The sequence below is a fragment of the Helianthus annuus genome, chromosome 17, assembly GCF_002127325.2.
Source record: "Helianthus annuus cultivar XRQ/B chromosome 17, HanXRQr2.0-SUNRISE, whole genome shotgun sequence".
Lineage (NCBI taxonomy): Eukaryota > Viridiplantae > Streptophyta > Magnoliopsida > Asterales > Asteraceae > Helianthus > Helianthus annuus.
The window spans coordinates 129,430,208-129,445,605 of NC_035449.2; the positions used below are offsets into that span (position 1 = coordinate 129,430,208).

General features: G+C 41.3%; 1 long non-coding RNA gene across 1 annotated transcript; it reads right to left on the minus strand.

Moving 5' to 3' along the window:
* Positions 1 to 315: 315 nt before the first annotated feature.
* On the minus strand, positions 316 to 554 carry LOC118489333. Its single transcript, XR_004887280.1, has 2 exons — positions 471 to 554; positions 316 to 378 (listed from the first exon to the last, which is right to left on the minus strand). It is a non-coding gene; the product is annotated as an uncharacterized LOC118489333 (long non-coding RNA).
* Between the last annotated feature and the right edge of the window lie 14,844 nt (positions 555 to 15,398).

Consider the following 15,398-nt stretch of genomic DNA (forward strand, 5'->3'; position numbering starts at 1 on the left):
TAGTTTCGCTTCCCAGGCCTTGACGTTCCAGGAAGGGCATTCAAAGCCCAAGGCCTTGGCTTCATAGGCCATCCTTAGCCTGGCTTGAAGTAGGGAAACAACAACGGATCCTTTAAGGCCATCCCTGTAGGAACTCATATCCTGCTGGTATTGGAGATGGGTAGCATCCAGCTTGGCTTGGGCGTCCTCATTGGCCTTGTGAATAGCGGCTTGGTGCTCCTGGGTCATTGCCTTGAATTTATCTTCATAATGCTGAGACATTGCGGCGGCGATCATCCCTTGGTCAGCAATGGTGACTTCAGCTTTCTTGAGCTTGGCCTCCAGCATCTTGTTAAGCCCACACGCCTCCTCATAAAGGAACATGAGACGTTCCAAGCCCTACAACCAAAAGCACAGGTATCAACATATGTATAAAATGTCCAGGATAATGGTTAACATACATGTGCAAGATATCAGATGAGGATTTTTACCTGATTAAGAAATGAAGTCATAAACCCACTGGCTTCATTGAATCCATAGTTCTCGTATGGGAAAGTCTCGGAGGTAGCCGGAGAATCTATTTCCTTCCTCTTCCGGGCGCTGAGAGCACGAGTCCTGGTGGCTGGTGGAGGCTTGGGAGTGGTAACGGCTTTCGAGCTGCTGGGCCTGGAAGACGTGGGAGCTTTAGGGCTTGGTTCCTTCTTCACCGAGATGGGAGCAGAGTAGCTATCCAATTCATCGAGATCGAAGACCTCTGGAGCTTTGACTGGTGCTGCATAAAAGGAAAAAACATCTAACCCTTGAGTATTTATAAGTTATTATATTTGTTTCATGTATATTAATGTACTTACCAGACATATCGGAGCTGGATCTTTGGCTTGAACTTGTAAATGACAGAGAAAAAGTTCTCTCACTTTCTGGGAGTTGGTAAATGCTTTTGATTCTCGGATCTGATTCAGTGCTTGGGGGGGCTAGATCTTTGAAATTTGCTGCACAAAAAATAAAGATGTCAGTTCAGGATATAACTTCGGGATACGGTTGGGGATATTCCTGAAACCCTAAATCCTACCAGAAGTTAACCACTTCACTGGAAGATCAAAACCTCCAGTGATAGAATCCCTTTTTACAAAAAAGAACTTCCGTTGCCATTTTTCCTCGTTCTTTGTGGCTTTAAGAACGAGAGGGTTTTTAGAGGTTGAGAAAACAAGAAAACGACTATTGCCATGGGAACGAAGGCGGTAGGCTATCGGGAGATCTTCAATGCAAAGGTTGGGGATAAAACGAGATCTGATTTGATCCAAGGTCACTAGCACGCGCCAAACCATGGGCATGGTTTGGGCATAACTAAGACCGGTGAGTTCGAAGAAGCGGGATATAAAAGCCGGAAAAGGGTATCGGAGTCCGATAGAGAAAGGGTAGGCCAAGAAGCACTCCCATTCGTTGGAAGAAAAGTCCGATCGGACTTCTCTATCGAAAGGGCGGATGATTGTACCGACAGGGAAAGCGCCGGAAGATTGCAGGGCAGCAATGTCAGCATTGTCGAATGAACAGATCTCTTTCTCGGGCTCTTTAAGAAGGTTTTGGGCTTCGAAAGTCGGGATTGAATCGTCCGTGTGGGATCTAGTTCTACTAGCCATGGAGGATTTCAGTGGAGAAGAAACAGAGGAAAAAAGAAAGAAAGGGAATTTACCTGAAGATTCCGGTGAAGATGGTGGTTTATCAAACAAGAAGAGAGAAGATTTAGGGGCTAAATGGATAGCCATCGAGTAAAAAATGCATGGGAAGTTGCACACTGTCACTTCAAGAGTCCAATCATATTAATTGCCTCGATTCATGAGATAAGCTTTAAAATATATCCGTTGGATTGGTATACCAACAAATATATTTTGGGGATAATTGTTATGGGCCGTTTTTTGAACATATATCCTGATTAATATTCTAGTTTTGATTGTTTATTAGAGATCAGGATACCGGATCAGGATATTGGTAGTATCCTGATACGATATCCTGGTAGTAACTGATTTAACCACGTGCAGATTAAAGGGTATAAGTCTCCAACGTTCAAGTGGACTTCTTCCCCTCGAGACTCGGGCAAATCAGTTAGATAAAAGACGTTGAAGCCGGAAGATGTGGACTGCAACGTTCATATGTGGAATATTCGCCGGATCCCGGAATAACAGGATAGTTGGTTGTTTACTATAAATAGATTGATCGGATCAGATTAAGTCACAGACACTCTTTCGCACACTTTGCTCTCTAGTTACTAGCAACCATTACACACAAACACTTGTACTCAAATCTCATTGTAACACTTAGTTGATCTGTATCATATCCTGCACTGTATCCTGAAGTTGAAAGCAATAAGAAGAACTAGGCAGCTGCGATTGTCAGCTCCCGAGGTTTTATGCCGGCGATCTAGATTGATCAAGGGCTTTCCTCGTACATCTCGTGTCATTTCCTTTTCTTTTTGCTCATAGTTTGATCGTAGATACAGCTCAATATCCTGAGCCGTATCCTGAAACTGTTTTTCCTAAACAAGTTAACCAACATATTTACAACACACTTTATAGCACACTACCTCACTTAACTAATTTGATCACTTAATTACTTCGGTAATTTTTGACCAAAACACGTATATTTTGATAAAGTATTATTTTGGAAAATGTATGCACTGTATCCTGAAGTTGAAAGCAATAAGAAGAACTAGGCAGCTGCGATTGTCAGCTCCCGAGGTTTTATGCCGGCGATCTAGATTGATCAAGGGCTTTCCTCGTACATCTCGTGTCATTTCCTTTTCTTTTTGCTCATAGTTTGATCGTAGATACAGCTCAATATCCTGAGCCGTATCCTGAAACTGTTTTTCCTAAACAAGTTAACCAACATATTTACAACACACTTTATAGCACACTACCTCACTTAACTAATTTGATCACTTAATTACTTCGGTAATTTTTGACCAAAACACGTATATTTTGATAAAGTATTATTTTGGAAAATGTATGAGGTAAAATAATATTTTTGGGAAATATATATATATATATATATATATATATATATATTTGGAATTAAAATGTTTTAGACAAGTGATTAAAATATATTTTGTAAGTGAGACTTAAAATATATTTTCCGGAATTATAAAGTGTACATGTATAAATACCCCCATCCTTGGGAAGGAAATACACTTATAAAATAATTAAGAAGTGTGAATACGAAATAGTTGCCGAACTATTTTTCCAAAAACGTTAAACCCTAAGCCAAGGCACGACCCATCCGTCTAATAGGCATTAGTACGTGTAGGTCGTCGCGTAGCAGACCGAGTTGAGATTGACGACTATTTCAGAAGACGCGCTTCTGTGAGTTCATGTCCCCCTTTTCTCTTTACTGCTTTCAGTTTTATACTTCGGGGGTGAAATACATGCGACAATTATTACAAACATTTATTACATGGTATGGTTAGCGTAGGGAGGGTTTATACTACTAGATCATGTGAGGGGTGGGTACAACACTTGAAGCCATTAATCCTCGTTGTTAGGACCGAGGGACACAAGAGTGATAGATCTATTTGGGTGTAGCGAGCCCACACCCGTGAGGCCGGGGCGGCCCATTGAGGTGACTGTGTCTTCCAGCCAAAGCCCGGTAACAAATTTGCTAGGTTTGAGTTTCCCTGCACTTTCTCACACATACCAGTGGCTTTGCAACCCATTGGTGATCTCTTTTTCCTTATTGCTACATACCAGGGACTTTTATTCATACATTAAAGGTTATTCATACTCACTTTTACATGAACTCGCTCAACTTTTTGTTGATTTTTCAAACTACATGTATTTCAGGAAATTAATGGATCTGGCGATGTGTGCGATAGTGGCAAGCTGCGTAGGAATAATGATGTCATCCGGGTTTAGGAAGTGTGACCTTTGCCTGGACGGGTTACAAGTCTTAAACCGTGTTTTTATTCAAGTCTTTTGTTTGTCGTATGAACATGTTTTTAATTATGTCATGATTGTATTTTGTTCATGTGTCAACTTTTTAAGACAATGATGTTGTAGTAACTTTTAAAACTTGATGAATGGATGACTATCATGGTTTTACTATCATATAGCATTGTTATGATAATTGCTATGGTATTAAGAAGTCACACCAAATAAATCCATGCTTTCGCAAAAGCCAGGGTGTGACAGTTTGGTATCAGAGCATCGATCATAGCGAACTAGGATTCTTTCTCAAGTCTAGACTATGATCATTAGGGCTCTCACGAAAAAATTTTTACATTGCATACAGTAAAACGTCCAGATTCAGGATACATAACATTTTTACAAATAAAAAGCATAAATACACTTTTTCAAAATTATATTTCACTCTTAGAGGCTGGGCAGGTTCAGTCTTAGAGACTGAGGGAGTTCAGTCTTAAAGGCTGAGGGAGGTTCAGTCTTAGAGACTGAAGGGTTCAATCTTAGAGATTGGGGAGGTTTAGTCTTAGAGACTGGGAGGTTGGTCTTAGAGACCAGGGAGTTAGTCTGAAAGGCTAGGAAGTTCAGTCTGAGAGGCTGGGAGGGTAGTCTAGGAGACTAGGAGAATTACTTGTTTGCTTTATTGTGACTTACATGTTTATTTGATATCATGTTGATATATGTGATTGTGTTACAGACACCATGGTTTCTTCTTCAGACACAGGAGTATCAGACACAGTAGACCCCATGGCGGTTGTGTCAAATGACGAGATACCATCAGAGGGAGACGTATACACCTCAGACACCACGAGTACAGATGACGACGATTTTCAGCCCTTCGCGCTGCCAGACATTGGAGTTGAGCCTGCTGATGGCATTCCTGCTGGGGATTTACCTCTTGCGGTGATCCCTGCTCCCATTTCGCTTGCTGCTTTCCCCGTGGTGGATGTGCCACTCGATGTCGTATCTGATAACGACATTGATCTGTTCGAGGAGGGTCCGCCTAAGGACGACTATGAGGGAGAGGCCCCGATTGATGCTAACGTTATCCTTCCTATAGCTGAGGCCCCTGTAGAGGAGCTTCCTGTTGGTTCACCTGTCCCAGATTCGTTGGAGTCTGTGGCATCTGCGTCTTTGGATGACCATGGAGTGCAGCATCACTCTTCTGACGCCGACCCCGACATGGCGATGTCAGCTGCACCTGGTCCATCACACGAGTTCGAGTTTGACCATGAGGTCGATGATGATTTTGATCCAGTCTTTCCCCCTGATTTCGATCCTGACCTTGATATCGAGTTTATTCACATGGACCAGCCCTTAGAGGCGCCCGTAGCTCCTATTGATCCTTTGTTTGACATTCCTGCTGATTTTGATATGGATCTTGTTGACCCCGAGCCCGTCATGGCCCCAGAGCCTGTTGTTGACCATGGCCCTGTTCTTGATGATGCCCCAGCCGTTGCACCGCCTGATATGGGTGCACCGGCCATTGCACCTCTTGTTGATGATATACCCATTGCTGATCTTCCCGTTGTTGCTCCACCCTTGATGGATGATCCTGTTGTTGATGCACCATTACCCGATCCCGTGCCAGTACTGTTTGACCGTGCACCTTTTGCTGCTCACATAGATCCTCGTTATGCCGACATCCGCAACGGGTGGATCGATGACGATGACGATTACCCACCGTTTGTGCTACCTGTCACTCCCCGAGTAGCACCTGTTTCTGCACCCACTGATATCCCATTGTTTCCCCCACACACCACAGACGCCCATCGTACTGATCTTCCCGTTACGTTCCTCCAGGACATACCGCCACCGCGTCCTAGAGAGGGGTCATCGAGGCAGCCTCCTGCTTCTGTTCCACCCGTATTGTCATCACCTTTTCCGTTCACGTCTCAGTTTCCTCATGTTGCACCACCTACTGCACCATCCTTCATGCCATCGAGCAAGCCATTTTTGTGGACTACGCCCCCTGTCATGCCATTGTCTGATCCGTACCACCCGTACCATGTTGGGTACACTACGGAGGACATACTTACATCCTTGATGATGTAGCAAGATGCATTAACACGTCATATTCAGGAGTTGGAGAGAGCTCCACGTCCGCCTTGTCATTGTCAGACCCCCTTTGCAACACCACACACTCCTCGTCCGCTTTCCCCTGATTCAGACGTTCGTTTCTTAACATCTGAGCAGCAGATTGCATATTTGTTGCGCGTCTGTCGTGCCTTAGAGGAGGATTGGTTACATATGCGTCGCTTGCTTTTCTCTCGTTTTCCCCCTCCTCCTCTGCCATCAGCATAGGCATTTTGGTTTGATGCAGGTGGACTTTTGGTGAGAAGACCGCGATTGTGTCGACTATACAACATCTTGAAGACCGCATTTTGATGTCATGACTTTTGATATTTAGTTTATGGTTGTTGTAGATAACTAGATAGTTCAGACAAGGACGATGTGGCCCTTAGTCACTTTTGATGTACGATACAGTTATAAAACTTGTAAACATTGTATTGTGGTCTTGATTTTATGATAGCTCAATCGAAGTATTCTCATTATATGCATTGTTGGATTATTTGTTTTAACTTTATAACATGAGATGTTATGTGCTTGATGAATGTTATTACATACACATACTATTTACTCACTATGACCTGACCAAAATGATCACCCTTTTAGAAGATTCCTCCAAGATGTGACCCGCGCATGCCCACTACTGAGGCGGAACTCCAAGGGATCATTGTCGCAGCTATCGCACAATACGCTGCCTCTCATGCAGAGACGAGTGGAAATGTCTCAAACAACAATGGCAATAACAATCCACCCAATGGTAATGTTAAGTCGTTTGAGATATACTATGATACATTTGGATATTTATAGCACGTTCGCTAATACCATTTGTAAATTCAAACGTATGTGCAGGGTGCACCTACAAGCAATTCCTCGACTACAAGCCCGTAAATTTCGACGGCACTGGAGGTGCTGTTGCGTTTGTTAGGTGGGCTGAAAAGACAGAATCTATCCTTAGAATAAGCAAGTGTGCTCCTGAGCAACAAGTGACCTACATCTCAGGGCTGTTTTTGGATGGAGCCCTATCGTGGTGGAATCTGCAAGTGCAAACTTTAGGTGAAGCTGCTGCTTATGCGTTATCATGGAGTGAGCTGAAGGAGCTCATGAGATGGAAGTACTGCTCACGTGCTGAAATTTAGAAGCTAGAGACTGAGTTCTGGCACCTAAAAATGGAAGGTCCCAAGATTGCAGAGTATGTTCAGAGGTTTCATGATTTGTCCCATGTAGTGTCGTACATGGTCACGCCGGAATTTAAACATGTTGAGCGCTTTATCTGGGGATTGGCACCTCAGATCATGAGCATGGTGACTACGTCCAAGCCTGCGACGATTACTGAAGCCATTGATCTTAGTGTGGCTCTTATTGAGGAAGCCATTCGGTTGAACAAGTTTTCAGTCACTGAACCGAAGAAGAAAGAGACTCATGTGGAGTCGTCTGGTGAAAACAAAAGGAAATTTTCAAACTTCAAGCAAGGTACCAGTAATGTGAACAAGAAGGGTGAATTAAGCACACCGGCCAGGGCTGCAACCGGTGTTGAAAACAAAGGAAAGGGTTACATGGGTACGCTGCCCAAGTGTGATACGTGCCAGCGCCATCATTCTGGTCAGTGCAGACTGAGAAAGTGCGAGTCATGTGGAAAGAACGGTCACACGAAGGATACGTGTTGGGCCAGAACTGGTGCTGGGCGTGGTGGTAATCGAGGTTATGGGAATGGTAATGGAAACCGCCAGCAAGGAGGAAATGGCGGAAATGGAAACCGTGGAAATGTTCCGAATCAAGCTGGGAATGGAAATCGCAACCAAAACAACACTCAAGCTGGAAATGGGAATGGAAACGGTCGAGGACCGAGATGTTTTAATTGTGGAGATATTAGGCACTTTAAGAGGGAATGCCCAAAGCTGAATCAAGCCTGTGGAAGAGTGTTCAACATAGGCGCAAGGGAAGCGCGCCAGGATCCAAACGTTGTCACTGGTACGTTCCCTATAAATTAACGCTTTGCATCTGTTCTGTTTGATACTGGTGCCGATTATAGTTTCGTATCATTAGAATTTAAGAGTATGCTTGGGTTAACCGCTAGTAAGTTAGATATTCCGTACTCAATTGAGCTGGCTAATGGAAAGCTAGTTGAAACCAATGAAGTCATCAGAGGATGCATAATCGAGCTGGGAGAACGGAGTTCACTTTGGATCTACTACCAGTCGAGTTGGGAAGTTTCGACGTGGTGGTAGGGATGGATTGGTTGTGTTTTGCAGAAGATTTGAGTATCCTTGGCAGAGGATAAGTCTCCACAGAAGTATCCAGTTATTTGGGCTTGACCCCAGTTTTTGGGCTAGTCCCCAGTTTGGGCCTGTCCCCAGTATCGCTAGTAGCGCACGATGATCCTGGTACAGTTCATGGCAATGGGACCAGTACTTGCTTTAGGGGCTGACAATTTCATTGTACTTGCTGTATCCGGGATCCTACGTATAATGGTAGACGTACCATACATCCGTTCCTAAGGTTTCTAACGTTTTCATAATTATCCTTTGGGCTTGTCCCCAGTTACTAACTCTTATCTTATATTGGCTTAGTCCCAAGTTATATTCTATTTTAGGTTTTTGGAGACAAACAACCAAGGATCCTTAATCCTTACCTTCTATTAAGGTTTGTCTTATGCAGCCCATAATACATAAGGTAGTTCTTCTGCCCATTTTCCTTTCTTGGATCCAAGCTTCTTTTTCAAGTTATTGATGATGATCTTGATGGATGATTCTGCGTGACCATTAGCTTGTGGGTGGACTGGTGTTGATGTTATCATCTTAATCCCCCAGCTGTCACAAAAGTTAGTAGTTCTACTCCCAATAAATTGGGATCCATTATCACATACAATTTTAGAAGAAATACCAAATCTAGTAATAATGTTTCTTTTAAGGAAAAATTACAAGTTTTATCCTTTATCTTTATACCACTTTTCAGGCGGTGACCTTTTTAACGAATGTTGACAGGCGGTGTCCTTTACTAGGTATTTTGTTGCAAGTTTAGTCCTTTACACTCAACCCAATTAAAAACCTCTGTTAATTGTTGACAGGCGGTGTCCTTTACTAGGTATTTTGTTGCAAGTTTAGTCCTTTACCTAGGTATTTTGTTGCAATCCTTTACACCCAACAATTAACAGGGTTTTTTAACTGGGTTAGATGTAAAGGACTAAACTTGCAACAAAATACCTAGTAAAGGACACTGCCTGTCAACATTCGTTAAAAAGGACACCGCCTGAAAAGTGGTATAAAGATAAAGGACCAAACTTGTAATTTTTCCTTCTTTTAATGAAGGATATAACTTCCTTTTCTCTGACTTGAGCAAAGGCTTCAGCCTCTATCCACTTGGAGAAGTAATCAGTCATAGCAAGCATGGATACTTTTCCACCAGGTGCCTTAGGAAGCTTACCAACTATATCCATTCCCCATCTCATAAAAGGCCAAGAAGAGGATATAGGATGCAAAAGCTCTGCTGGTTGATGAAGGATATTACTATGTCTTTGACAAGAATCACACTTCTTGGCATATTCCACAACATCCTTCTTCATAGTAGGCCAATAGTATCCTGTCCTCAGGATCCTTGAGAATAATGCTCTGCCCCAGTGTGGTTTCCACAATCTCCTTCATGGAAATCCTTTAGGACTTCTTGGATTTCAGGATCCTCAATGCATCTTAGATATGGTCCTGCAAGAGATCGTTTATACAACGTATTATTCAACATTGCAAATTGAGATACCTTAATTTTGAAAGCCCTGGGGTATTCTCCTGTAGGAATCTCTCCATGTTGTATGTATCTCATGATTGGGAGGATCCATGATCCTGAATGAGATTGAGTATCATCACTAGGGATGATTGCAGAATCCTCTCCTATCTCCATAACCACATGATCTTCAATAGCAGGGGTCAGGATATGGATAATAGGAATCCTTATATCCTCCGGGATCTTCAAGGATGATCCTAGATTAGCCAATGCATCAGCCTCTGCATTTTCTTCCCTTGGTACCTGTGTCAAAGTAAAGGATACAAAAGAGAGTGCAAATTCTTTGACTATCTCTAAGTATTTGATTAGCTTTTCACCTTTAACAGCATAGGATCCATTAAAGTGATTAGTGATTAATAATGAATCTACATGTACCTCAAGATACTTGATCCTCATATGCTTAGCAATTTGCAAACCAGCTATCAAGGCTTCATATTCAGCTTCATTGTTAGTAGTTTGAAACTCACAAGCTATAGAGTGGGGTATTATGTCCCCTTGTGGCGATTTTAGTAGTATTCCAAGCCCTGTTCCTTTGACATTAGAGGCTCCATCAGTGTAGAGTATCCAAGGATCCTTAGTTTCCTCTAGCTGTTGGACTTCTAATTCAGCTTCCCTTTGCAAGTCACTACTGAAATCTGCCACAAAGTCAGCTAAGGCTTGGGATTTAATTGTTGTTCTAGGCTCATATCTTATATCATAAGCACTGAGCTTCACTGCCCACTTAGCCATCCTTCCTGACATTTCAGATTTCCTGAGAACATTCTTGATTGGAAAATTAGTCTTAACAATAATGGCATGAGTTTCAAAATAATGTCTTAATTTAGTGGATGCCATAATTAAAGCAAGGATAAACTTTTCTAAATGTGAATACCTGGATTCAACATCAAGCAAACTCTTACTACATAATAAACAGGATGTTGTGTACCTTGGTGATCCTTAACAAGGACCGCACTTACTACTTTTGAGGATACCGCTAAGTATAAGGATAATATATCCCCTTTTTCTGGTTTCATCAAGGACGGGGCTGAGGATAGGTAATCCTTAAGAGCTTTCAGGGCACTTTCATGCTTCTCAGTCCATTCAAATTTCTTGTTTTTCCTCAGGATGTCATAGAATTCCTTGCACTTTTCTGAGGATTTGGATATGAACCTGTTCAAGGCTGCGATCCTGCCTGTCAATCTTTGCACATCTTTAGCATTGGCAGGATATTTGATATTCACAATAGCCTTGATTTGTTCTGGACTTGCTTCAATGCCCCTCTTCGTCACCATATAGCCTAGGAATTTACCTGCTTTAACACCAAAATGACACTTGGAAGGATTTAGTTTCATATTAAATTTATCAAGGATATTGAATGCTTCCTCCAAGTCTTTAAGGTGATCCTCAGCTTTCTTGGATTTAAGCACCATGTCGTCTATATAGACTTCCATAGTGTGTCCAATTTGTTCCTTGAACATCATGTTGACTAGCCTTTGGTAAGTAGCACCTGCATTTCTTAGTCCAAATGGCATAGCAATATAACAATATATACCAGTTGGGGTCATAAAGGCTGTATCCTCTTGATCAGAAGGTTCCATCTGAATTTGTTGGAATCCAGATGAAGCATCCATAAAAGTTAATGTTGGACCGTGTTCCGACCCTAAACAGTCAGTTGAGAATGTTCATCTTCACATATGAAGGCAGAATCAACGTAAATGAAGTTACACAACTTTTCCTATTCAATTCCTTCTCTTTTATTGTTTTCTGATACAAATTTGACAGAGTTTCGTTACACCAGCAATGACCTAGTTCCGCTCCAACATCCACAAATGAATTACAACATCAGGTATTTATAGGGCAGCAGGTTTCGCTCATATGGACTGCCATATGAGCGGAACTACCTAGTGACATAAAAGCGGAACTACCTGATGACCGCATAAGCGGAACTATATGTACACATAAGCGAAACTATTTCTAACCTATGTACATAAAAGTGAAACTACAACATAAAACATAATTTTGACTTTCTAGCTCCTATGTTGACCTATCTTGACCTAAGACTTAATGTAGACGTAGTCAACAGACATTCCATGCATCAACAGACTCCCCCTTGGATGTTGACGAAGTCTTCAGCTCCGAGTCTGTAATCTTGGTCTTTTCTCTTACTCTCTGTCTTCACATCATAAGCACTCTATCTTCACAAGCTTCAGGATCATTACCTGACTCTAACTTCCATCTTCCCTTTGACTGTTGATCCAGACTCCCCCTTTCATAGACTCCCCCTCTCGATATGCTAGAACTGAGATATCTGGTTCAAGCTTTGACAATTAGCTTCCGTTGGGAATAACGAAGTCCAAAAAACCTGTGACTCAACCAATAACATTACAAACTTATCTTTTCACAAAATTACAAATTCAAACAGCTTTAGAAATCCACTCAAGTATTCAGGTCCAAGTTAATGACCCTGGTTACTCGGTTAATCTACCAAGTTCAACTCAATGACCTTGGTTGATCATTTGACGAATCAAACTAATTTTGAAAACATTTTTCAAACAATTTCTGAAAATAACAAGTATCAAGTTAATGAACTTGTTTTTGACTTTTCAAAAAATCAAATTCCAACAAGATAAGCTCTCCTCATTCTTCAGTCCAGAATCTCCTGCATCTGCTTCAGTCTTCGAGAATCCAACAATCAACTCTCCACTTTGGTTTGTCAAAAATAAAGCAGAAATAAAATCTTTTTGGATTTTATCAAAGTGTTCTAAACTAAGAAATGAAATGCAGAAAACTTAAATTTCGGAAAGTAAACAAAGTAAACTATTTACAAACTTATTTTTGACGAGCGTGTCAGGGAATCATATCAGCTTTTCAGACAAATTACAAGTACCGTTAAGCTTCATTTCATATTCAGATTTAAACAATTCACCTGGATTGTCGATATACTGATCCATCTTAAATTCTCACACAATTTTCAATTTACTCAGGATACAATTTAGATGTTTTATGAACTTAGCTCATTCATGTGTCCCACCACTTGAATATACTCCCGTATCCAGAATCCCAATATTCAGTCTTACAGGTGAGTATACTACAATGATATCTGTACATAAATTAGGTATGCGAGGGCCGAGGGATCTCAGGTCGATACTTTCGTATGCGCAGAGAGATATCAGCTTCGACTTTTCAGTATGTCCCCTTTAGAGGATCTTTTAGATACAACAACAGCGACTATCAATTTTATTGTTTCATCTGCATGCTGAGCGTTTATGCTGTGTTTCAAGCATTTGCAGAAAGTATTATCCAAGGACTAGGTCAGAACTTCCATTCAGCAGAAGTCCCAGAATAATACCCCAGACATCATTGAGTATAAAAACCTAGTATATCAGAATATGAGACCTTTCAAACGAGATTTCAGGGTTACCTATATATCCAAGTAGTGTTCCCCACAAATTTCGCAAGTTTGAAATTTTAGGTTTATATCCCGAATAAATCTACTAAATGTGCGAAAACCTATCGACACATCATTAGTGAGACTGTTTAACTCATTTAGTCTTTACAAATCTTTAGCATACTTAAATTGTCTAGCCGATGTACTATCATTTTCCCTTTATACACAAGCTCTTTTTCAGATTTTATATTGTTTTTGGAGTTCTGAATTTTATCATGTTTTTGTATTTTTGCATTTTTTTACTGTTTTTGTATTTTCTAAAAAATATATCTATATACATCTATCTACTCCCCCTAAATACCAAAACAAGTAAAAAATCGACAAACCATTGCAGATTGTTTCTCATCTTCATCCGCAACAATACTCTCATCAACGCCAGTTATACCATCCGACACCGAAAGAAGCTTCATACCGTTCAGTTTTAACAAATATTTAAACCGATTTTTATCAAAAGCTTTGGTATGTAGATCAGCTTTCTGTTCGTCAGTGTGGATTTTCTCAATTCGTATAAACTTTTTCTCGAAACAATCGCGAATAAAGTGATGATGAATATCTATGTGTTTAGTTTTAGCGTGATGTACTGGATTCTTTGTTATATTTATAGCGGCCTCATTATCAACAAAAAGAGGTGTGTTAAGAAACTGCAAACCGTAGTCGCGCATCTGTTGCTATATCCACAAGATCTGAGAGCAGCAACTGCTAGCAGATACATACTCCGCTTCACATGTAGATAACGCCACAAACGTTTGTTTCTTACACTGCCAGGTGACTAACCGAGGTCCAAAGAACTGGCATCCTGCAGTTGTTGATTTTGAATTGACTTTGCAGCATCCGAAATCCGAATCGGAATACCCTTCAGCATAAACTCGCCTTTCCTAGGATACCACAACCCCAATGAAGGAGTACCTTTCAGGTAGCAAAATATCCTTTTTACAATAATCATGTGCGAAGCTCTCGGGTTAGATTGATATCTTGCTGCGAGGCACGTTGGGTACATGATATCAGGACGTGAAGCAGTTAGGTACATCAAAGAACCTATCATGGAACGGTAGAACGTTTCATCAGCCCTATCTCTGGTGAGATCTGGGTGAACCCCATGATTTGTTGCAAGTGGGGTAGCAGCTGGAGTAGAACTTGACATTCCAAATTTCTCCAGAATATCATGCACGTACTTCGTCTGATGAATGAAAATTCCTTCAGGTAGTTGTTCAACTTGTAGACCCAGAAAGAATTTCATCTCCCCCATTGAAGACATTTTGAATTTCTTCTTCATCACCTGTTCGAAATCTTTGCATAGATTTTCATTTGTTGATCCAAAGATTATATCATCAACATAAATCTGAACTATCAGAAGATGTCCGTCGACCTCTTTAGTGAAGAGAGTGGCATCCACTTTTCCACGAATGAACTTGTTGGCTAGTAGGTGTTGAGACAAAGTCTCATACCAGGCTCCCAGGGCCTGGTGTAAACCATACAGCGCTTTGTCCAATAAGTAGACCTTGTTTTTGTGGATCGGATCGGTGAAGCCCGGCGGCTGTCCGACATAAACCTCCTCTTTGACCTTCCCATAAAGAAACGCCGATTTTACATCTAGCAGATATACTTTGAAGTTCTTCCAAGACGCAAATGCAAGGAAAATTCTGATAGCCTCTAGTCGTGCAACAGGAGCATAGACTTCTGTAAAATCAATCCCCTCCTGTTGACTAAAGCCCTGAACAATGAGTCGAGCTTTGTTCCATACAACAACTCCTCTGTCGTCTCTCTTACACTTAAATACCCATTTAGTATTGATTTTCCTTTGACCATCCGGTAAATCCACTAACTTTCACACTCCCAACTTTTCAAACTGACTTAACTCTTCTTGTATCGCAATGACCCAAGAGTCTTCAGTAAGCGCCTCTTTATACGTTCTCGGTTCGATCTGCGAAATAAAACAACTTAGTGAAAATTCAGTTTGTAAAGGTGCTACTGTAGAATAAAAACATGTAAGGCCCTGGTCTATTTGACGTCTCATGCGAACGCCTGCTTGCAATTCTCCTATGATCAACTCCTCTGGATGGTATGAAAGAGTTCGCGGAATCACTTCGCTTGGAACATCTACATTGCCCTCCAGATTAGTAACATTCTGATCTGCATCTTGTTCACCAACTTGGTTTGTTTGACTTGAAATCTGGATCTGCTCCCCCTCAGAGTCTGAATCACCA